The sequence below is a fragment of the Rhinoderma darwinii genome, chromosome 8, assembly GCF_050947455.1.
Source record: "Rhinoderma darwinii isolate aRhiDar2 chromosome 8, aRhiDar2.hap1, whole genome shotgun sequence".
Classification (NCBI taxonomy): Eukaryota; Metazoa; Chordata; class Amphibia; order Anura; family Rhinodermatidae; genus Rhinoderma; species Rhinoderma darwinii.
In genome coordinates, this window is record NC_134694.1 from 119,200,825 (window position 1) to 119,228,155 (window position 27,331).

Below are 27,331 nucleotides of genomic sequence, written 5' to 3' on the forward strand. Positions count from 1 at the left end.
CACCCCCACCAACCTGCTAATTGAAGAACTCCACGTTCCCTTTATTGTTTACCAATCGCAGCGCCGTACCTTTGGTAGTGGCTGTGCCCGGTATTGCAGCTCTGTCCCATTCACAGCTGCTACAACCTAAGGCCCCATTCACACGACCATATATTTCATCCGTAATTACGGACCCATTATTTTCTATTGGACACGGACACCTTTCAGTATTTTTACGGATGGGCATCCGTGCTGAAAAAATTATAGAACTTGTCCTAGTCTGGACCGCAATTATGGCACGGACTCTCCCATAAAAGCCTATGGGCGCGTCCGTAAATTCTGACAGCTGCAGATGTGCATCCCTAAACCGTCCGTATTTACGGGATCTTAGCTATGAAACATGTTGGTGGGATCATTCGCAGTCTCCCTATATCAATAATAAATATATGAATGCCGCTATTCTAATTTGTATGGGAATAGACCAACTGTCGCCCAATGGTACATGTCGGGTGAAACAAGGATTCTTTGATTTGCCAGGAAAAAATGCACTCTCAGTTGTGTCTGCAGCAACTTATCTCCCTCTCCCCCATTGAATAAACCGAGCGTGCACGATTATGACAAAGTAGCAAAAGATACCTGACAATGGGAGAATCAAGCCGTGAATCAGACAAATTGGCGAAACTTGAATTGGGCGAAAAATTTGCATTACGCGTAGCCTGTTATGAATTTCTAATATGCAGAGCCGATCCTGGAAATAAGACGTTTTATATTTACAGACTTAGAGGTGGAGGGAACGTCTTCTCTACATTGCAATGTGTTGTCTGCTTTTTTCTCCTTTCGATTCTTATCCTTCAGCACTGATTCCATTATACAGTATGCAAAGCCTCCAATTGATAGGATTTTTTTGTTCAAGATGGAGAACCATATATTTGATTACAAGTGTTAGAAAATGCAGCAGGCAACTGCACCCACTATGTAATCACCGCCAGCATCTAATGATAGGGTCTGGCGAGGGAAAAGACATCGCCTCAGCTGCAGAAAGGTTTCGTATTGCAGAGAGCCGCCCGTGACAGCTCTATTTCTGATCTTGTATAGTAAAGTCCAATGTAATCTTTACGTATAATGGTGGAAGAAAAATAAATAAAATAACAAGGGAGCATTGTTAACCCTTTCCTCAAGTCACAACTTACTGCAGAATATAAGCTACAGATATGTACATTGCTGCAGTGAAATACATATTGGGAAGTAATGTATGCACCAAAATAAATACAGATGTGAACCAAGTACCAAGGAGATGCACGGACCATGGCGTTCATGATAAAAGGGAGCCCTTCCCAGGCCGGCCACATGTCCTTTATTATGGACGGCGTGACTCTATGAAAGCCAGTTCTTTATCCATACAGTCGTTCATAGATGACATCACACATCGCCACTATGTTCCAAAGGTATTCATTGGTTAGACATTCATAGCAAAAGTGCAACGTTTTGACCCATCAACATAGGGGGGGGGGGGGGTCTTTCTCAATCATGTTGATGGGTCGAAACGTTGCACTTTTGCTATGGATGTTTAATCAATAAATACCTTCGGAACATAGTGGCGATGTGTGATGTCATCTCATGCTTGAGAAAGACTCCTGCGGAGCCGAAACGTAGCTTTACTGATATACTTGGGATGTGTTAATAAACACATTTATATTTTTGCCATATTGATGCTGTCCTTATGCCATAGTAACATGTCAGAAGTTTGGATTGGTGGGGGTCCAAGCACTGAGACCCCCACCAATTGCTAGAACGAAGCAGCTGAAGCGCTCGTGTGAGCACTCAGCCGCTTCGTGTCTGTTCGGCTTTTTCCGGAAAGCTGATGTATCGGAGTACGGAGTCAATAGACTTTCACCGTACACCGATACAATCACTTAAACGAAGCGACAGAAGCGCTTGGGTGAGCGCTAAGCCGCTTGTATTTTGATTGGCTTTTCCCGGAAAGCGGAGCAATTGGTATACGGGCTCAAAAGAAAGTCTATGGGCCAGTACACCAATTGTTTGGCTTTATAAGAAAAGCCGATCAGAAACTAAGTGGCTCAGCGCTCATCTAAACGCTTCTGCTCAATAGTTTTAGTGATCGGTGTCGGCCTCAGTGCTCGGACCCCCACCCATCAAAACTTTTGACATGTCACTTTGACATGTCAGAAGTTTTTCAAAAGTTTAGTTACCCTTTAGGGCATGGCCAGACGTGGCGGAATTGCTCTGAAATTGCTCTGAAATCCGCAGCGGACCCGTTTCTCCATTGCCTTCCACAGCTTTTTAGTAGGGTTTGTTTGCATGTTGCGGACAATTCCGCTGCGGAGCATAGGCTGCGGTGCGGAATTTAGTGTCCGCAGAATACAATGGTTGTTGCGGACGTGTAGCGGACTTGTTGCGGACCCATTGCGGAATTTCTCCATTGACTTCAATGGAGATTCAAAATTCCGCAATGAAGTCCGCAGATGTCATGTACATGTTATGTGTGCTGCAGAGCGTATTGGTTTTACTAACATGACATTTCTTCATTCTGGCTGGACCTATGTATTTCTAGGTCTACAGCCAGACTGAGGAAGTCAATGGGGCTCCCGTAATTACGGGTGACTACGTGTGTGCACCCGTAATTACGGGAGCGTTGCTAGGCGACGTCAGTAAATTGTCACTGTCCAGGGTGCTGAAAGAGTTAAGCGATCGGCAGTAACTGTTTCTGCACCCTGGACAGTGACTACCGATCACAATATACATCAACCTGTAAAAAAAATAGAAGTTCATACTTACCGAGAACTCCCTGCTTCTTCCTCCAGTCCGGCCTCCCAGGATGACGTTTCAGTCTGAGTGACAGCTGCAGCCAATCACAGGCCAATCACAGGCCAATCACAGGCTGCAGCCAATCACAGGCCAATCACAGGCTGCAGCGGTCACATGGACTGCCGCGTCATCCAGGGAGGTCGGGCTGGATGTGGAAAGAGGGACGCGTCACCAAGACAACGGCCGGTAAGTATGAAATTCTTTTACTTTCACTGGGGAAAGTGCTGTCCCTTCTCTCTATCCTGCACTGATAGAGAGAAGGGAAGTACTTTCACCTCAATACGCAACGGCTAGTCCGCATCAATTTAATGCCCATTTTGGGCAGAGCCGCAACAGAATCTGCAACTCAGATTCTGTGCGGAATTGATGCGGACAGTTGCGGAAGAAATACGCCACGTCTGGGCATGCCCTTAAAGTAATTGTAATATACAGCTGACACCCTCTGCACATGGAGCGGGCTTAGCACCTGAACTTGCTCCATACATGCCGACATTCACCATACATACTGTATACGGCGCATGCCTTTTAACACATCCCGAAACGATATGCTCGGCATCATTTTGCAATGGTGCTTAACTAAAACAAAAAAGTGATTGAAGTCAGGAGTCTGTAGTGTCATCTTATAGGTATTGCCCCATGTACGCCCATCAAAAACATCTTCATGAGATTGTATCAATAATACTTTAAAAAAGGTTTATAGGTGCCCATTCCCTAGTTACTTGTACCCCAGATGGTACATGCCATGCCTCTAGGGGTACTTGTAATGAGCTCATGTACTGTGCATTTAATGGGCAGCACAGTGTAGGATCATAGCCTCGGGGGTACTTTGCTTGTGTAGGGGGCACTTGGCTTAGGGACGTAGAGGAACACTGCCCTAGAAGATACAATCCATATCCAGTACTTGGCCATTATAGATTGGAATACTCATCAACGTAGACAAATTGTGAAGAAAACAATCTAGCTGTAGAGTTTCTTATCTACCATCCGTAGAATTATGCCCTGGGTTAGCTCATCCATGTTTTTATTATTATTGTAAGATAATTCATAGATTTTCCTGCACAGAACTCTCGGAGGGTTTAGTAATTGGTAGATTCTCATGCATGTATTAAAAAGTCTTCAAAAAGATTTTTAACAAATGTCATCTCTGGTAAGAAAGATTGTTTTATCTGAATTTCCGTCCACAGCAGTTTTCCCTTGTTGGCCAATTAATTATAAGGTAAAGAAAAGTCTTTTTTAAAGTCCCTAAAAAAAATATTAATCAGGAGACAGTTATGGTTCATTGTACTGAGCGTGAACTAGCTGTAATAATGCATGTATGTTAAAAACACTATTAGGCGAAGTGAAGAGATGACTTTAAAACAGAGTCTTGACATTTTTTTTCTAAATGAAAGTAATTATTGTTGAAACGCACCTATTGTCATCTCATACTCCTCCAGAAGTGGAGAACGTTTGATTTGCTGCCTAATATTCATACATCCACTGTAACTTAATGATCTTACACAGATACATAAGGAGAAGTAATCAAATGCTGTAACGGGTTTATTTATAGCCACAGATGGAAAGTAGTTCTATCACCCCCCCCCCCCCGATGATGGTAGAGTTATGGAATTAAAGGGCGATTGCAGCCTTTACTGATATTAATAAAAAAAATAATACAGTTACATGGTACAGATATTAAACAAATAGGTTTTCATAAATATGTTGTTTCATTTCAATCATGCCTTAGGCAACACCACAGGTTTTTTATATTCTATTAACCCTGGGAGAGCATTTCTCCTGTAATTCATGTCCCCTACTAAGTAATGCATGTAGTGTAAGATGTCAAAGGGAGTAGGGCAAGGGATGTAACAAGTGCTATTAGTACATTTCTGTCTTACATAGGTGGAATTTTTTCATTCGAGCCCATTCAGCCTTTACCCTAAATGGGATTCTAATTATTTTGAATTGAATTACTAACCAAATATGTACTTCTATAATAGCGCTCACTGTGTATATGAATATACATACAATAATATAAGCCGAAATTCACAAAATCATAACTATTATAATTCTGCCTCCTATGTACAATAATATAACTACTATATTACTGCCCCCTATATACAAGAATATAACTACTATAATACTGCCCCCTATATACAAGAATATAACTACTATAATACTGCTCCTATATACAAGAATATAACTACTATAATACTGCCCCTATACACAAGAATATAACTACTATAATACTGCCCCCTATATACGAGAATATAACTACTATAATACTGCCCCCTATATACAGGAATATAACTATTATAATACTGCCCCTATATACAAGAATATAACTACTATAATACTGCTCCTAAATACAAGAATATAACTACTATAATACTGCCCCTATATACAAGAATATAACTACTATAATACTGCTCCTATATACTAGAATATAACTACTATAATACTGCTCCTATATACAAGAATATAACTACTATAATACTGCCCCCTATACACAAGAATATAACTACTATAATACTGTCCCCTATATACAAGAATATAACTACTATAATACTGCCGCCTATATACAAGAATATAACTACTATAATACTGCCCCTATATACAAGAATATAACTACTATAATACTGCTCCTATATACAAGAATATAACTACTATAATACTGCTCCTATATACAAGTATATGACTACTATAATACTGCAACTATATACAAGAATATAACTACTATAATACTGCCTCCTATGTACAATAATATAACTAATATATTACTGCCCCCTATATACAAGAAAATAACTACTATAATACTGCCTTCTATATACAAGAATATAACTGCTATAATAATGCTCCTATATACAAGACTATAACTACTATAATACTGCCCCCTATATGCAAGAATATAACTACTATAATACTGCTTCTATATACAAGAATATAACTACTATAATACTGCCCCCTATATACAAGAATATAACTACTATAATACTGTCCCTATATACAAGAATATAACTACTATAATACTGCCCCCTATATACAAGAATATAACTACTATAATACTGCCCACTATATACAAGAATATAACTACTATAATACTGCTCCTATATACAAGAATATAACTACTATAACACTGTCTCCTGTATACAAGAATATAACTACTATAATACTGCCCCATATACAAGAATATAACTACCATAATACTGCTCCTATATACAAGAATATAACTACTATAATACTGCCTCTATATACAAGAATATAACTACTATAATACTGCCCCCTATATACAAGAATATAACTACTATAATACTGACCCTATGACAAAGAATATAGCTACTAGTACTGCCCCCTATATACAAGAATATAACGACTATAATACTGCTCCTATATACAAGAATATAAATACTATAATACTGCCCCCCTATGTACAAGAATATAACTACTATAATTATCTTTTTTATTTGAAAACTTGCAACAAATTATTACAATACCTTTGCAATACACTCATAACAGATAAAGAAAATAAACATTTGTCTCTTAATAACATCACAATCATTAAACAAACCATAATATATGAATATTGCTCCAGTATAGATTGTTTCAACTATTTTTCATGATATTATTCTAGACAGTATTACAGGAGAGTTCTTCTTTATTGTTGACCGGGCAGCATCGCACACACCACAGAGGGTACACGGTCACCACATTTATGACATATAGTGAACCTCTATAATATAAACTGAGTTCGGGGTAGAAGTCTCCATACAGCAGCTGAGAGTTTCACTGTCCCACTAGATGTGGTGGATGCAGGGACACAGCAGGGACATTACTCTGTAGATAAGTCTCTTGTATAAAGATGACATTGGTTTTGTCGTCAGACAGATGCTGGAATATCGCCCGCCGCCTGCTCCTATTCTTCACACTGTTCACATTAATAGGAGGTGATTTTCTGCCTCATCCTGGTTACATGTCTTTCCTACTTTTTTCCTTCTTCCACTGCTGTCCTGTAACACCCCATCTTTTGGTGGACATTGGGGGGTCAGCGTCTTCATCCTGAGGTTCGTCGTCTGGGTTGCGTGAGGAGACTTGCTCCATCTCTGCTTCTTCTTCCTGGTCATCTTCTCCCAGCGCACAGTAACGTCCCCCAGTTATCACTAGCACTGGAGACTCCGGTGATTTCTTTGCAGCAGTGATTTTTTTCCTAGAAGAATCATCTGTTTTACTTCTCCTTTTAACCGTCTGAAATCCCTCCTCATCGATACTGGCCGCTGCGGCTGGATCAGCTGGCTCCATACTGGTCGCTGCGGCTGGATCAGCTGGTTTTTTACTGGTCGCTGCGGCTGGCTCAGCTGGTTTTTTACTGGTCGCTGCGGCTGGCCCAGCTGGTTTTTTACTGGTCGCTGCGGCTGGCCCAGCTGGTTTTTTACTGGTCGCTGTGGCTGGCCCAGCATGTTTTTTACTGGTCACTGCGGCTGGATCAGCTGGTTCCTTACTGGTCGCTGCGGCTGGATCAGCTGGTTTTTTACTGGTCGCTGCGGCTGGATCAGCTGGTTCCTTACTGGTGTTGGGCAGATGTTTAGATGTTTTGGTGACAGAGTGACTGGATATTTTGCTTTTAGCATGACCTCTATTTTCAGTGGCTGGTGACACTTGTGCAGAATCCACAGATGGGACATTCGTCTCTGGAGCAGGGTCTCTGGTACTTCGGCTCACATCCTCGCTGGGGCTTCCAGGTTCCGGGGTCGTATCTACACATATGGAGACATCCTCCTGCTCTTCCTCCATGGCTCCTTTAAAGGTCTCCTCTTTATTATGTTCTGCATGCGGACACTCCCGGAATGTATGTCCAGGTCCTAAGCACAGGTTACAGATTACAGGTCCTGTACAATCGTCCTTCACATGCCCAAACTGACCACATAGTGAGCACTTAATACGGGAACAGTTGAATGCCAGGTGTCTGCCCCCACATCTATGGCACCGTCGCGGTTGACCAGGGTAGTAACATACGCCTCTCTCCGAGCCCAGGTAGAAGGAGTGCGGCAGATGTCTTGTCACTCCATTCTCCTGAACCAGCTGGATCTTGACAGAATATCCTCCATTCCAGATCTCCTCCTCATCATAGATCTTTGTTGGCAGTCTCTTCACCTCACAATATCTGCTCAACCAGTGCTGCAAATCTGCCAGAGCCACCACTTCAGACTGGAACAGGACGGTGGCGGTGACTACCTGGGGTTTAGTCAGCTGGATGACATGTAGATGCTCCCACATCGCGTGCTCCTTTGTATCGTTATAAATACTCCAGAATAAATCTAGACTATATTGCAGCTTGAAACTGATGTCATAATTCCTGCTGGAGGGAACGTGGATCAGAGCGAACACCTCAGAAGCTTTAAACTTCATAAACTCCTTCAACAAAACTTTCCCAATGTAGAGTCTGGAGGGGAGGTTTTCCTCTGGTCCTGAGTACCTGATTCTGACCGCGTTCCTCCTCTGAGGTGTGGGGTTAGTCGGTCTTGTGACGCTGGAGAACAGTCTCCTGTACTGAGGTCTGTCAGCAGGTGGGTCAGGACTGGACCTCTCCTCAGCTGATTGTTCTGCAGATACTCCTGTGTCTGCTCCTGATCGCTGTGTAACCTGCACTCCATTCACTGACACTGCGGACGGCTGAACCTCCAGAACAGGGTCTGCAATGTCCGCCTCAGCCTGTGCCGCTGGTTCATCAGATATCAGACTGTCAATCACCGCGCTGAGCGAGGTCTCACTTATAATATCAGGACATGAGGCACTTTCTTGCTCACTCCCAGGAGTGCCACTCGCATTCACTTCATCAGTACTGCACATAGAGTCTACTGCAGTTAACCCCTCGTCAGCTGGCACACATTTCTCTGCAGCTTTAGCAGCATTTGTGTTGCTGATTGCACAGACCCCACACATGATGAGCGATGTGATCCTCCAGCCACTGCACACTCATATCTTCCAGGGTTTCCCTGCTCCACAATATTATACACAGTCTTATAGTCAGTGTCTTTTTTTGCAATGATATTTTTTCTCTTCACAGTTTGGGCTCTGGTTACCCTTTTGTTCTCAATTGCCTGGTTCTTTATTTTGGGTACTGTGCATGATTCTTTCTGCAATCTCTCCTTCAATATCACCAGCTCACGTATGCAAACATCCAGACACTCACATTTCATCAGCTTTGCCTTTGGATCAGTCTCTTGGTTAATTTCAGTTCTCAATTTTCAAACTTGCATTTCCATTTTAAAGATATTTTTCTTTGTCATTTTTGTGCACAATTCAACAACATCATGAGATTCAGTTGACTCACCAGCCACCATTTCCAGATCATCACCTCCACCATCTCCATGCTGCAGGCCAAACTCCGGACTCTGGGCTTTCCCAGGATCATCAGCCCAGGACCCCTCCCTTCCACCTGGGTCAGAAGCCATGCATAGTCCTAACAGGGAGCTCACAAGCACACGTCTATCCTCTCCTATATACAAGAATATAACTACTATAATACTGCCCCTATATACAAGAATATAACTACTATAATACTACCTCCTATATACAAGAATATAACTACTATAATACTGCCCCTATATACAAGAATATAACTACAATAATACTGCCCCCCTTTATACAAGAATATAACTACTATAATACTGCCCCCTATATACAAGAATATAACTACTATAATAATACCTCCTATATACAAGAATATAACTACTATAATACTGCCTCTATATACAAGAATATAACTATTATAATACTGCTCCTATATACAAGAATATAACTAATATAGTATTGCCTCCTATATACAAGAATATAACTACTATAATACTGCCCCTATATAGAAGAATATAACTACTATAATACTGCCTCCTATATACAAGAATATAACTACCCTAATACTGCCCCTATATACAAGAATATAACTACTATCATACTGTCCCCATATACAAGAATATAACTACTATAATACTGCTCCTAAATACAAGAATATAACTACTATAATACTGCCCCCTATATACAATAATATACACTACCGTTCAAAAGTTTGGGGTCACCCAGACAATTTTGTGTTTTCCATGAAAACTCACACTTATATTTATCAAATGAGTTGCAAAATGACTAGAAAATATAGTCAAGACATTGACAAGGTTAGAAATAATGATTTTTATTTCAAATAATAATTTTCTCCTTCAAACTTTGCTTTCGTCTTGGAATGCTCCATTTGCAGCAATTCCAGCATTGCAGACCTTTGGCATTCTAGCTGTTAATTTGCTGAGGTAATCGGGAGAAATTTCACCCCATGCTTTCAGAAGCCCCTCCCACAAGTTGGATTGGCTTGATGGGCACTTCTTGCATACCATACGGTCAAGCTGCTCCCACAACAGCTCTATGGGGTTGAGATCTGGTGACTGCGCTGGCCACTCCATTACAGATAGAATACCAGCTGCCTGCTTCTTCCCTAAATAGTTCTTGCATCATTTGGAGGTGTGCTTTGGGTCATTGTCCTGTTGTAGGATGAAATTGGCTCCAATCAAGCGCTGTCCACAGGGTATGGCATGGCGTTGCAAAATGGAGTGATAGCCTTCCTTATTCAAAATCCCTTTTACCTTGTACAAATCTCCCACTTTACCAGCACCAAAGCAACCCCAGACCATCACATTACCTCCACCATGCTTCACAGATGGCGTCAGGCACTCTTCCAGCATCTTTTCAGTTGTTCTGCGTCTTATAAATGTTCTTCTGTGTCATCCAAACACCTCAAACTTCGATTCATCTGTCCATAACACTTTTTTCCAATCTTCCTCTGGCCAATGTCTGTGTGTTTTTGCCCATATTAATCTTTTCCTTTTATTAGCCAGTCTCAGATATGGCTTTTTCTTTGCCACTCTGCCCTGAAGGCCAGCATCTCGGAGTCGCCTCTTCACTGTAGAGGTTGACTCTGGCGTTTTGCGGGTACTATTTAATGAAGCTGCCAGTTGAGGACCTGTGAGGCGTCTATTTCTCAATCTAGAGACTCTAATGTACTTGTCTTGTTGCTCAGTTGTGCAGCGGGGACTCCCACTTCTCTTTCTACTCTGGTTAGAGCCTGTTTGTGCTGTCCTCTGAAGGGAGTAGTACACACCGTTGTAGGAAATCTGCAGTTTCTTGGCAATTTCTCGCATGGAATAGCCTTCATTTCTAAGAACAAGAATTGACTGTCGAGTTTCACATGAAAGCTCTCTTTTTCTAGCCATTTTGAGAGTTTAATCAAACCCACAAATGTAATGCTCCAGATTCTCAACTAGCTCAAAGGAAGGTCAGTTTTATAGCTCCTCTAAACAGCAAAACTGTTTACAGCAGTGCTAACATAATTGCACAAGGGTTTTCAAGTGTTTTCTAATCATCCATTAGCCTTCTAACACATTTAGCAAACACAATGTACCATTAGAACACTGGAGTGATGGTTGCTGGAAATGGGCCTCTATACACCTACGTAGATATTGCATTAAAAACCAGACGTTTGCAGCTAGAATAGTCATTTAGCACATTAACAATGTATAGAGTGGATTTCTGATTAATTTAATGTTAATGCATTGAAAAAAACTGTGCATTTCTTTCAAAAATAAGGAATTTCTAAGTGACCCTAAACTTTTGATCGGTAGTGTAACTACTATAATACTGCTCCTATATACAAGAATATAACTACTATAATACTGCCTCCTAAATACGAGAATATAACTAATATAATACTGCCTCCTATATACAAAACTATAACTACTATAATACTGCCCCTATATAGAAGAATATAACTACTATAATACTGCCTCCTATATACAAGAATATAACTACTATAATACTGCCCCTATATACAAGAATATAACTACTATAATACTGCCCCCTATATAGAAGAATATAACTACTATAATACTGCTCCTATATACAATAATATAACTACTATAATACTGTCCCTATATACAAGAATATAACTACTATAATACTGCTCCTATATACAAGAATATAACTACTATAATACTGCCCCCTATATACAATAGTATAACTACTATAATACTGCTCCTATATACAAGAATATAACTAATATAATACTGCCCCTATATACAAGAATATAACTACTATAATACTGCCCCCCTTTATACAAGAATATAACTACTATAATACTGCCCCTATATACAAGAATATAACTACTATAATACTACCCCTATATACAAGAATATAACTACTATAATACTGCCCCCTATATACAAGAATATAACTACTATAATACTGCCCCTATATACAAGAATATAACTACTATAATACTGCTCCTATATACAGGAATATAACTACTATAATACTGCCCCTATATACAAGAATATAAGTAATATAATACTGCCCCCTATATACAAGAATATAACTACTATAATACTGCCCCCTATATACAAGAATATAACTACTATAATACTGACCCTATATACAAGAATATAACTACTATAATACTGCTCCTATATACAGGAATATAACTACTATAATACTGCCCCTATATACAAGAATATAAGTAATATAATATTATTTATTATTTATATTCTTCTATTAGCCAATATCTGTTTGGGGAGCAGGTATCTTTAATGTTAGTTTATGTGAACCACAGGGAAGAATCTTTCATATCGTTCGGTATTTCAGAATTTTTTAGTGCTCCAAACTGTTTGGCTGAAAGATGTTTCGAACTTCCAGGATGAGATATTTTCTATCTAATGGGATTTACCTTGTACCAGATAGAACTGTGGAATTTCTTGGCTCAGGAGTGGTACAAGTTCATGTCATACATTACTCTTCACCGCAGACCATCAAACTCATTTCATTTGTGACAGACCTGGAATTAAAGCTAGTTCTCCAGAGATGTGATGCCCATGGTTAATCGCATATGGTTTTCCAATCCTCTATATTGTTCGTTTTCTTCCTATATCCTAAATCTTCTCATATGTCTTTCATGGCAAGGGCAAATTTCAGGCTTGGTCCCAACTGCCCTGGATTATTTCATTTCCTTGGAATTGATAAATCGTCCACAGCAAATATGATGAAAATCAAGCTTGGAAAGAAAATTGTTTAGAGCATATCGTATGTATCATGTTCCTTATAACCGGCGTGTCATGGTGCCTTTCACGTTGCTGCTTTATATTCTGTTGGTTTAGTATTTATTATATAGAAGTAACTTATTAATATCTCTTCAAAATCAGAGTATTTCTTGGACAAACAAGGAACAGTCTTAGGGCATGTTCAGACGTGGCGATATTTTTCCGCTGCAAATGTTGGTGCAGATTTGGGGCAATTACGCAACGAATCTGCACCAACATTTGCATATTTGACAGGTAATTCAGACGTTGCAGAATTCAGTTTCTGCATTGCAAAGGCTGAAATCTGCAGTGAAATTCCGCTTCTTCTCCGCAACGTCATGAGCTGCTGCGGAGCGGAAATTCTGCACCGCAGCCTCATTTCCGCACAGTTATTTTCTGCAACGTCTGAACTAACTTTCCTAAAAATGTATAGAAACAAATGTAAAAAACGGCTGCTGCAGAATTCCTCTGCGGACTGAATTTGCCCTTAGAGAGGAATCAACAGGACTCATAGAAGACCAACCTAAGGGCATGATCTCTACCATGGTAAAATGCATACAAACTTATAAGGGGCCCTAATATTGTACATTAGACTGATATTCCCCAGCCTGTGGCTCGTGGAGTGTCAGATCATGCTGGGAGTGGTAGTTTTGCAGCAGCTGGAGAGTTACAGGTTGAGGATCACTTATTGGTTTAGTAACACTAAAATATATTATTATTTTTACAAAAACATTGATGACAGTCACAATGTAAATAACACAGGATACCTGAAGGTTATGCTTCATTTCCTCTATGGAAGATATATTGTCTGGTCCTCCTATTAATGAGTATGTGGCCATGTTGTGCAGCTGAGAATGTAACTTTCCATCCGTAAGACGCATCTAAGATATCGGGTGTGAATTTAACAGAAAACCCTATTTTGCTTTCTAAGAGGCTTTGCTGTCGTCTATGCTCTTGTAGGTTTTCCGATATAGAATGGCACTAGTAATGAGAGAATGTGCTGGACTAATAAGGTGGGGGCTGGTAGAAAGGGGAATATATTTATGTTTTCTGTGCAATCCATAACATTAACTCTACTGGGACATTTTAAAGAAACTTCCATGAACAGAGTAAACATATATTTTTCTAATGAATAGATAGATATGAGATAGATAGATGATAGATAGATAGATAGATAGATAGATAGATAGATAGATAGATAGATAGATAGATAGATAGATAGATAGATAGATAGATAGATAGATAGATAGATAGATGATAGATAGATAGATATGAGATAGATAGATAGATAGATAGATAGATAGATAGATAGATAGATAGATAGATAGATAGATAGATAGATAGATAGATAGATAGATAGATAGATAGATATGAGATAGATAGATAGATAGATAGATAGATAGATAGATACGAGATAGATACAAGATAGATAGATAAATAGATAGATAGATAGTGTAAAGGATCTGCCAGACACAACTGCTGTGTCGACGCCCGTGGTTAATCAGTCTGCACCTGCTCCTAGGTCTGATAGAGTGACTCGATCTGCTACCACTCACGCTGGGGTAGTGCTCAGAAAGTTCCATCTTCGGTTCCCCAATAAGCCAGGTCCACCTAGAAAGGGTCCAGTGGCCCCACATAAAAGGGGGGGTACTGTAAATAATCTGCCAGACACAGCTGCTATGTCGACGCCCGGGGTTGATCAGTCTGCACCTGCTCCTAGGTCTGACAGAGTGACTCGATCTGCTACCACTCAGGCTGGTAGGCTCAGGAGTGGGAGAACCTATCACAGCCTGGCCAGATGGTTCTAGCTCCCGCCCTCGGCCTATTTATACTTTCATTTCCTGCTTGTCTTTGCCTGTGATTCTTTCCTGTTTCCTGGCTCTGCTGCTCCTGCTATTATTATTGACCTTGCTTCATTTTGACCCTGGCTTTACTGACTGCGCTCCTGCTCTGCGTTTGGTACCTCGTACACTCCTGGTTTGACTCGGCTCGTTCACTACTCCTGTTGCTCACGGTGTTGCCGTGGGCAACTGCCCCATTTCCTTTAGCTTCTGTGTACCCTTGTCTGTTTGTCTGTCGTACACATATTGAGCGTAGGGACCGTCGCCCAGTTGTACGCCGTTGCCTAGGAAGGGCCGTGAAAATAGGCAGGGACTGAGTGGCGGATAGATTAGGGCTCACCTGTCTGTCTCCTTACCCCGTCATTACAGATACATAGATAAATAGACAGATAGATAGATAGATAGATAGATAGATAGATAGATAGATAGATAGATAGATAGATAGATAGATAGATAGATAGATAGATAGATAGGCACTTTTCAAGGCTGTATATTATACAGAACTATTCTACACTTTTTTTTAAATAATTTAATGGCCATGTTAGGTAATTTCTGCCTTTTTTGACCTTCAAAAAATCTCTGATTATCCATTTGTTTGTATCCACAGAATGGCGTTTTGACTGCAGTAAAAGGAAAAGAACTGAGGGTTGCCCCTTATAGGAAGGTACCTAATAACTAGAGATGAGCACATTTCCCGAAATCAGTTACTGGTCTTATTCGATCCAACCGGCCGTCTGATTCCATTCGGTCCGAATAAATTTGCCGCAAATATCAAATGCCCTTAAAATAAAAAAACTCTACTAACCTCTCCTGTTCTTCCGTAGCGATGCTTCCCTGCTTCCATTGGCTGGTGTGTGTCGAACCGGCCTCCTGAGATGACGCATTGATCCATGTGAGTGCTGCTGCCTGTAATTGATAAGTATGGGATATATATATATATATATATATATATATATATATATATATATATATATATATATATATATATATATATATACTTTATTTGTATTACTATTATTCTCCACTACTCTCCTCTTCTTCTCTGCAGCATCAAATCCGGCCAAAAATATGCACCCAATCAAATACAACTGGGTTTGCCTCTTTGGCCGGACCCTGTAAAATAGCGGCTGGCACTCTTTACTAGCTGCCATTTAGCTGCCATTCGTGAGCTACGAGCCCGAAACGTTTACGGATTTCCCCAAATCTGAAACTTTTGGGAAATTTGAGTAGAAATTGATGTGCTTGGAATCGTTTCGCTCATCACTACTAATAGCACGGAATATGGATACACAATCTGTGCATCTTCTGGTGCATTATTTCCAAGTCTGAAGAGGGTGGATCTCTTTCGTAGACCAACGCTAAAGGTGGGCGACAACAGTGTAGAGAAAAAATAGCAGGAAGGAAAGATGTGATCTTCTGTATTATTCTAGCTTATAATGAGTAAATAAAGACGTTGTCTCAAAAAGACATATAAACATTATAAAGGGGGATTCCGCTGCTTAGGGGATGAGCCAGAGTGTAGAGCAGTTCCCATTTTGGCAGACTTGACCCTTCCATGCTATACATGGTTGGCCATTCATTTGACTGGCTGGCATATAATACTGCATGAATAGCCAAATAAAAGGTGATAATAGCCTATTGCCGGGGGTCCAAGGAGCCGCTTGTCTGTAGAGAATAGGTTGTCTTCATGAGAAGATGAAGGTTCTACCAATATTGTCTCCATGTAGTAATACAGAACTAACACACAGATCAAAAATATTCACTAAAACATTACATTGTATGTAGCAATTCCCTTAGTGATCACATGACCAGGTAAGTACCCCCGACCTCCTCATTGTATCATGTTCTTCAGTATAGTCCTGTTATAATGTCTGATACAATTATAATGCGACCTAATGATCGAGTAACTGAGCTAATTGATGGATTCTCTTCCACCTTGGATGGTTGGACTCCGCGTTGGCTCAGTATTCACGGTATTTATTGTGTTTGTTGTGTGTGGAGCTGCATCTAACAGACCTTGTTATGACTTTTCATGAGACGCATTGTTTGTCTTGCTGTTTCGCTAGCTCTGCTATTTCATTTGATACCAATAGATGTTTGCAGCCGGTTATGAAAAAAAGAAAAAGCTTGAAATGAGCTTTGAAAACTTCAATAATCTGCCCTTTCACTTGTCTTTGTAGGAAATAGTAACTGTGTATTTCTAATAAAAGGAATATTTTCTCTGTGCACATAAAAAGGAATTTGTGTCTCCAAATAAAATGGAAATGTTTTTTGTTTGTATACAAGGAATAAGGTAAAAGTTTATTCTTAACACTCAATTATTTTTCTCCAGTGATTATTTTCTTTTTTTTTTTTTATTGTCTTTTTACTCCCTTATTCTCTCTGCCTGATATTTATGTGTGACTTTGTTACACATGATATCGATATGATAGATAGATGGATAGACAGATAGATAGATAGATAGATAGATAGATAGATAGATAGATAGATAGATAGATAGATAGACAGACAGACAGACAGACAGACAGACAGACAGACAGACAGATAGATAGATAGATAGATAGATAGATAGATAGATAGATAGATAGATAGATAGATAGATAGATAGATAGATAGATAGATATGAGATAGATAGATAGATAGATAGATAGATAGATAGATAGATAGATAGATAGATAGATAGATAGATAGATAGATAGATAGATAGATAGACAGACAGACAGATGATAGATAGATAGATAGATAGATAGATAGATAGATAGATAGATAGATAGATAGATAGATAGACAGATATGGGATAGATAGATAGTTAGATAGACAGACAGACAGACAGACAGACAGATAGATAGATAGATAGATAGATAGATAGATAGATAGATAGATAGATAGATAGATAGATAGATAGATAGACAGATATGGGATAGATAGATAGTTAGATAGACAGACAGACAGACAGACAGATAGATAGATAGATAGATAGATAGATAGATAGATAGATAGATAGATAGATAGATAGATAGATATGAGATAGATAGACAGACAGACAGACAGACAGACAGACAGATGATAGATAGATAGATAGATAGATAGATAGATAGATAGATAGATAGATAGATAGATAGATAGATAGATATGAGATAGATAGACAGACAGACAGACAGACAGACAGACAGATGATAGATAGATAGATAGATAGATAGATAGATAGATAGATAGATAGATAGATAGATAGATAGATAGATAGACAGACAGATATGGGATAGATTGATAGATAGATAGATAGATAGATAGATAGATAGATAGATAGATAGATAGATAGATAGATAGATAGAAAGATAGGAGATCGATAGATAGATAGATAGATAGATAGATAGATAGATAGATAGATAGATAGATAGATAGATAGATAGATAGATAGATAGATAGATAACCTGAGTAAACAGGTCACAATTGTTTCCTGAAATACTCTGTGCAGCTCCTTTAAAGGGGTGTTACGACCAGTGAAATGTATGGCTTATCTGTGGGACATCTCCCAAATGTATCATAGGTATGGGTACCACCTATGGAGCCCCCAATGTGGAGAACATGGGTGACCACCATTGTGCCGAGCAAACCAGTTGGCAGTGATCAAAATAGACGAAAAAGAAGCAGATAGGCGGCCGGACTGAGCCACTGATGTTTACATTACTCTCATTATTTAATTCATAATGTAATTCCTTTCTCAAACAGCCATTTTGCTTGGCATGCATCCTCGCTTTCCCCAAAGCTGTGGCTCGAGTAATGGGCACCCCACCTATCGGACAATTATGACGTATCTTACGAATACACCATAAAAGTCAACGATTGAAATACCTCTATACTCTGGCTACGGATGTGTCTACTCTTAACTTTTCTTGAATTGCATTAAGTTACAGTCTACATATTGTCATGATACCTATTCAATCCAATCTCACGTTTTTACAGTAAAAAAATCTATTTGTTAAACCTCTACTTTTTTAGTATGGGAGTCTATGGGTGACAGATGGCCGGTGGGTGGCATCCATCAGACACATCCGTCACATACATCTAGTAAGAAAATGTATACATTAAACCTATGCTTTTTAACATAGGAGACGGAGGGTGACAGATGGCTGAAGTGTGGCGCTTAGTGTGGCGCTTAGTGTGGAAACATAAGTCAGCGACAAATTCAGTTCTGCTACACCTGACCATAATTTAATGATCAATCCTGAAACAAATAATAAACAATGGATCATTACTGGACAAATCTTTGTAGTTTCTTGGTGTCTTATATTTAAACGTCCCTATATATCTGGGTCAGAAGTGATTCCTCGAGTTCCTTGGGAGAATTGTCATTGATATATCACATAATGACACCAGGGTATCACGCTTGAGTGATCTCTGTAATTGCAAGATAGTATTTATGACCTGTAATAGAAACTTATGTATTGGGAATCGGCTCCGTGGCATTATATCTACTATGGCCGTAGTCTCTATACCAAGAAGACACTCCAAAGCAGGACCTGAGACCGACAATTATATTCGACATGGTCTCTAATTGAAAGGACTAGAATGTTCCCCACATAAAGTGAATATTATCAAGTGATACTGATTTATTTTACATCATGAGGACGGCCGGGTGCGTGTGCGACACTTACCTAGGGAAGAGATGGCACCAAGATGCTCTATGGAAAGAAGGAAAGTCGGCAGAAGCCGTGTGAGGCTGTGGCCAATGTTCTGCTGGGAAACCTTGTGTCCTGGCATTCATGTCGATGTGTCACGTACCATCGACCTAAACATTGCTGCAGACATGTACCCCCTTCATGCCAGCGGTAAACCTAATTGCACTGCCCTCTTCCAGCAATATAATGCCCCCGCCATACTGAAGACATTGTTGGGGAAAGGTCTGAGGAACACGACAAAGAGTTGAAAGTGTTGACTTGTCTCCAAATTTCCCATGTCTCGATCATCTGTGGGATAGGCTGGAAAAACAAATCAGATCTACGGAGGCCGCACCCCACAACTTACAGGACGTAAAGGATCTACTGCGAACGTCAGATATCACAGGACAACACAGGACACGTTTCTGAGCTTTTTATGTGGCATAAGAAGGAGCCAACACAATATTGGGCAGGTGGTTTAATGTTATGTCTGATCAGTGTAAACCAAAATGAAACAATACTGTTACTTTAGTTGAAGAAGAAAAATAAATAAATAAACTTACTAAAAATTATACTTAATGAGGAAGACTTAAAAAAAATTGAAAAAAGACAAAACAGAGTTAGGCCGGGTTCACACTGAGTTTTTTTGCAGGCAGAAAATCTGCCTCAAAATTCAGTTCGGAATTTTGAGGCAGATTTTGCTCTGCCTGCACGCCGATTTTTGCGGCGTTTTTCACAGCGTTTTTTCGCCCACGGCTATTGAGCGTCGCAGGCAAAAAACGCAGCAAAATAAGGTTTCTCTGCCTCCCATTGATGTCAATGGGAGGTGAGAGACTTAAACGCCCGAAGATAGGGCACGTCGCTTCTTTTTCCCGTGAGACGTTTTTTCCGCTTGCAGGAAAACAGCGCCTCCGCCTCCCATTAAAATCAATGGGAGGCATTTTTGGACGTTTTTTGGCGCGTTTTACGACGTGGTTCCCGCTTACCCTTAGAACTTTCTATTTTAAAGTATATTTCATAATATAGCAGTGATCTTACATAAGTTATAACTTAAATAAGTAATAAAGAAATGAATTAACAAATAAAATTACTAAAAAATATATTTAAACTTAAAGATTGCATTTAAATATAATGGAGAAAAAAGAAAAGCAATGTGAAACTTTCTTATTTTAACTATTTAACGTAACGCAATGATGATGTCTATGACAGAATAATAATAATAATAAACTATGACTATTAATAGTAAATTAAATAGAATTATAACTGTGAATATAATAATAATAATGAAATAAAATAATAACAAAATAATAATAATAATAATAATAATAATAATAAGAAGAATTAAATGGAAAAAATCAAAGCATTGCTGAAAGTTCAGTTAAAAAAATTTACATTTATATAACTAAAACAAAAATATAAAAAATGTATCACTTTCAACTATACAATAAAATAAAATGGAAATAAAGTTACTGCCCTGGACTTTTATTTTCTCTACTCTGTGACACGCCTGGGTCTGTACGCTGGAAACCAAACACTACTTGTGTCCCAATGCTGAGTGTAATATAAGGAGAAAAAGTGGTGTGAGCTCTGAAACTGAAAACCTGTAATGTCGATGAAGCTTCCACGGGGATGGTTATAAAGTTGCCATTAGAGAAAACATTAGAATCAAACAAGGAGATATTCACATCCCAAGCAGCCGGCTCATTCACACAAGGAGAGCGTCATGTATTATTCATGAACTCCAATCTGGGAGTTATTCCAGCACATACCACTGACTAGGGATAGATTTTATCAACTATTCTAAAATCAGCATGTTTCATCTAATGCAATAAGAATGTCTCTCTCTAATACATGTTTACAGAGCAGTGAGTTAAGCGTAATACATGGTTAGTATATAAACTGCCAATGAATGGAAAATGAAAAACAAACATTAATATAATAAACCGCTAGATTCCAAAACCAAAGTCTATCCAGATAAATGTTAAACACCGTCCAGCACAGGAAACTATAATCATTGCCGCTAATTATCTACCGTACATTATAGATGACACTACATGATTGTCCACGGAAAGCAGCGGCTTCATACCCACAGGTCTAGAGCAGCTGTATCTTACACACTTACCGTTAGCAATTCTTGTTTTACTACTTCCACCTATCCTTCAATTTCAGACATGTCAGAAGCCTGTGTGCACAGAATAACTGAGGCTTTATGTCCTTGCCTCGAAAATGACCGTATGAGACAATGCAATACACACAGACAACACAGGGCCCCTGCACAGAACAGTGTATGGGCTCCTATCTTTCCAACTTCTTATTTGATGAGAGAGGGGGTGCTAGTCATAGAGAACCTCCTTCATGGCTCTCCAGAAAATCCGTCCCCAGTCTGCCTATCCACTAGTATCTGTGCGCCGCTGATGGAAATCATTGACGTAGTCTCTTCTATACAATCTAATAGAAGTCCTATTATTATGTCTGCTTGGCCCCTGTGCAGCTATAAAGGTTGCACATATTGTATGGTTGCCCCTGGTGGCATTGCTCTAACACTGTATTATAGTATATCCTCAAGTTTTACCTTCGCGAAGGCAACGATGAGCCTAAACTTTAGAGCGGATCTGTCATCATGCTATTCAGTGTGGCTTATAGAACCTAATAAAGAATATAGCGGACTCAAAGGTAAGTCCGCTATATATATGAGAGGAGCACTTCACCCCCGCCTCTCCCACCACTCTCAGCAGTGATTGACGGCTGCCATGTATACATGTAGATACACGGCAGCCTGTCAGACACTGGTGAGAAGGGCGGTGAGAGGCAGGGGAAATGCTCCCCTAATATATAAAGCGGACTCAAATGTAAGAGCAAAAAATGTATCAGCTCCAAAAATATATATACCATACAGACCAAATAATCCAAGAATTACAATCTTTATCAATCCATACATTTGGACAAACTACACCCCCCCCCCCCCCCCCCCACAAATATATACAAAAATTTAAAAAACAGAAGTAAAAACAACCTCAAGTAAAGACCGCCACAGCCCCAGTCACATGAATGTTCAAGTGACTCATCGAACTAGGTTCGAAGCCTGGAACAAGATCCTAGGTGTAAGGAGACCAAAGGGTTTATATAATCAATACAAGCATAAATCAATTACCTGTGGCGGCATGAGGGAAAATGGAAGAGTCCAACTAAGGATTCAAAAGTATCAGCTGTATCTTTTATTAGTATGACCATGAAACTGTTTCTTATTGGCTGTTACTTGCATAGAAGATCAAAACCTATACAAACAACACAACTAAAATAATTGCAAAAATCAAATATCAAATCAAATATCAAAATTTATTTAATCAAACATACATGATAAGGTTTGAAAACTTGAATGAATGTTGGAGTAAAACCAAAATCTTCACGAAGAAAGAGTAAAAGACATATGGTGGGTAACCTGATGTACAGACGGTGGAGAAGATCCAGCAACGGACATGATGTCTCCCAGCTAGACGTCTTTGTTAATATATGTGCTGGTAATAAAGTGGGGACTATATTGTGATTAACTCCATGCAGTAGATTTGACGTTACAAATAGGGGGTCAAGAAAAAAAAAATCTCAATAGGAAATTGGTCTATACCATTCAACGGTGGTTTTTGCTGGGATATGAACGTAACGGCATATGTCTGTTTTCAACCCACTAACCATGTAACAATAATGAAAAAAAAATTGTCTGAGGGTTTGAGCCTTTGACATAGACATAGAATCCAAAAAGTATCAATCAAGGCAAATCATCATTAGAAATAATTGCTCCTGAATATTCAATATGTGGAGCTGAAAGTAGAGATCAGTGGGTTCAATGGTATAAAGACCACTCTGCCACATAAGGGAATAGCAGTGCTATAAATGACACGTGATACTTTGGGGGGGGGGGGGTTCCCTGTTATAGAATTTGCATTGGGTCTGGATCCCGAATTTTAACCCTGTGCCAACTCTAATCTACAGGAACGATGCCAGCAACTCACTCATGCTATGTTAAGTTAATGGAACCTAATCATACTCTATAACCGACCCGCAATTCAGGTTAGGATCAAGGAGCGTAGTGCAGAGTTCCAAAAAGTTGCGTCCTCCATAGACTGTGGCTAATTTCCTAGGGAGTTTTTCTCGGTAGCATGGCTGTATAGCTTTGGACTCAATCAGTTATGTGCATATACCAGCATGACTACAATATCACAGGAAAATACCAACAAAATATTTCTGCAAATCTCCCACCGCATAAGATCAGCTACAGAAAAGTAATTTGAGGCTAACGCCAGCGTGCCATGCAATATAAAAAGAATTACTAAGGAGTGACGGCTGTAGAGTTTATTCTTATTGGTTATTGATACTGACATTAATGGAAGCAAAAAACACAGCATCTTCATCCGCCACCGAGCTGTATTCCCGTCTTTGTTAAATCCCAGTGTAGATCAGTATTACAAACCGCAATGTACTGTCAGTGCTGCAAAGAAACATAGAAGATCAAACGAATAATAGCAAGCACATTACACAGCTTATGAATAAGCCAGTTGGAAGGATAAGTATTGGATTTTTATACACTAATATGGATAAAACAGAAGGTTTTTATAAAATGACTCCACTCACGTAAGGAGCTTAGCGAAGAAAGTGCAAGTATAATATGGAAGGATGAAGCATGTTGTTTCAAGATGAAAATGACTGGAGGATTAATGTTAATTTCAGGATGGCAGACGGTGGGAGATGGGAAAGAATTTCAAAGCAATTATTTATTGTGTACGGCGAGAATAAATGCTGGGAGATTGGAAAATACAGGTGAGGCTTTGGGAGGACGCGGGCGGAATGGACGAGTGGGAGCTGGATTATCTCTACAGTAACTACCTGGAGGGAAACAAAGTGATCAAACACAAGTGTCTGTAACACAAGGAAAGTTTAAAGGGAATCTGTCTCCAGGCGAAGCTCCTAATACTACGGCATCTATTAACAAAGGTGCACCGCAGACGTTCACATCGGGTGGCACTCTTACCCCAACTGCTGGGCAGGATATAGGAAGAATTCAGTCAGATACAAAGACCATTTCTGCACTTACCAATCTACAATTTGGGGGGGTTTATATTTAACTTCGGCAGCAAAAAACTGGAACGCCCGTTGTCTATAAAATGTCCTTATACCCTTAGCTAGTGGGTGCAGAAACGGCTGGGGGGCTCATCAGGGACTGTCATAAAGGGCATATTACTTTCAGCACTGCAAAAATATCTGTGGGTTACAACAGCTCTGGGAGCAGCACACATATATCAAGCACTAGGGTCACCCAACCCCCATTTTGCCTGTTGTGGTGGGCAACGGGAGCTAGTGTAAAGAATGCTGCGCATGTGCCCGGCTCCCCATTTTGTTCAATGGGAGTTACAGAAACAGCCCAGCAAGTACTGCTCTGCTGTTTCCTTAACCTATACTACAGAATGGAGAAAGCAGAGCATACTGTATGCCCATCCCCAACTAGGATCTGCAGTTTGCAGTTTTTGCACCAATCGAAACGAAGATCCGTTGACACCCGTTTTTGATATGGGTTCGTGCGTGGATATGCCATAAATGTCAGAGTTGGGAGTAACCCTTTAATATCCTGTACATTGTTGTTGTCCTGTTTATACCTTTTCATCATAGTTCATATTTGACCCGGATCATTTTACTCCACATGTTTTTTGTGACTCCCCCAGTATCAGTTGTTTATTCCCAACCTTGACTAGGTTGGCTTTACTCATTTGTCCTCTTATCCTATGTTTTGGCTTTTATACTGCTCTCTTCCTATTCCGGTTATTTTTTTTTTTACAACATTTTTGCAGTATCTTTTGGCAATGCTGTCGAGTCAACTACAAACTGGATCCACGCATTAATTTCCTGGGGCAAGAGGCAAATGGAAGTCGCAAGAGAAAGGGGTCCTGCATATTTTTAAATAGTCATATAATGCCATTACGTACATATAAAATGTGTGATGAAGAGATTATTGTAGACCAAACTCCCATCAAGCATCGTTCACACAACAAATAATGGATCTTCAGCAACGTCAATAACACAACGAGCTCATCGGTCAACGCTCCGCCAGAATAATATTACACATTAGTCAACGATTTAAGGGGCAATACATAAAGGAAACATACTGTAGAAGAGATTAGGTAATGCAAGCATCTTACTATAAAGCTGTTTAATAAGAAACGGGGCCAGTCAGGTGATACTTCTCAGCCAATCAACAAGAACATAGCACTCCTAAGCATAAATTGCATATTTCCTAACCAGTCCCCCAGTAAAGAGTTTTTGGGGGGCGCTGAGTGGCTGCTACTGCACAAATGTTCACATTTAGAGAAATAAATATATTTGCTTGATCTAATTTGACCTGATTGGCAATCTCTCCATTCTTAATAGATTTGAGTCAGTTCGCTCATTGTATGCCATGGGCTCACAAATCCACAAGCAGCGTAGCTCATGTCGACAGGCATTGGGCTCTTATCTATAGGATTGAGCTGGGCCTATGTAGAGAAGGGCCCGGTTTAGGCTGTGTTCACACTGAGTTTTTTGCAGGAGGAAAAATCTGCCTCAAAATTCCGCTTGGGATTTTGAGGCAGATTTTGACCTCCCTGCACACAGTTTGCCGCGATTTTCGCTCGCGCCCATTGAGTGCTACGGGCAAAAAACTCAGTGAAATATACGCTTTCTCTGCCTCCCATTGATGTGAATGGGAGGTCAGAGGCGTAACCGTGCGAAGATAGGGCATGTCCCTTCTTTCTCCCGCGAGGCGGTTTTACCGTTCGCAGGAGAAAACCGCCTCCGCCTCCCATTGAAATCAATGGGAGGCATTTTCGGCCGTTTTTTGACGAGTTTTGCGGAGCGGTTTCCGCGCCAAAAAAAACTCGTCCAAACACTCCGTGTGAACAGGGCCTTAGTGTTACATGCTACTAGTAGTTTGAGTTGTGTATCTTTCTTTTCAGTAAAAATTGTTTGTTGTTGATTGTACATTTTTTTTAGCAATTGTTGGGTAACTTTTTCACTCCATAGAAAAACATATAACAATCGCAAACCTGAGATTTGACCTAAATGCTACAATAGAAGAACAGATACATTGTTACTTTTTGTTTAATGTATAATTAAATAAGCCAATACAACAATGTCCATCAAAACGAATATATCCAGAGAGTAGAGATGATTGTAGTCAGAGCTCCCGTCATAGAACAAGTCAATGGCAACAGTCAGTGAATAAATAAATATACTCAGTGCATGAAATAAACATTTTATGGGATTGGGGGAGGAGGGGTTAAACTATTAATCATAGAAGACATCAGATTCAGCGGGCACCTGACAATCATTATGTCACATATCTGACGATCACTGCGCAGAAACGCGTCAGAAAACAGAAGAACAGAACTGGGTTACATGGAACAGGCTCAACAACTTTACATGTTTTATATAACCTAAGCACGGTATTACAGTACGATTCCTCAATATGTCATTAACCTCTTCAGGACGCAGCCAATCCGCCTCCAGGAAGCAGAGAAGGATTTTGTTTTCCCTCACTGCGTCCCGACAGCCATCACTTTTTTATTTTTCCCTTTACATACAGCACATATATAAGTGCTTGTTTTTTTGCAGGAAGAGTTGTATTATTCAGTAGCACCAGTTTGGGGTACATATATCTTATTTTACTTTGTGGTATTTATCATGTGGAACCTTTATTCTGCGGGTCGTTCAATTTATGGGGATATGAAAAATCTATATATCTATATAAAATCTAATATTTGATCACTTTTATTCAATAAATACTAATTTTATAGGGAAAAACTTTTTTTATTCTAAAAACGATATTAAACTTGAGCTTCTTTTTGACACTTTAGGGGACTATTACTTATGATTTTTATTTTTTAAATATTATGCATTGGAATACCTCTGTATCTCGGTATTC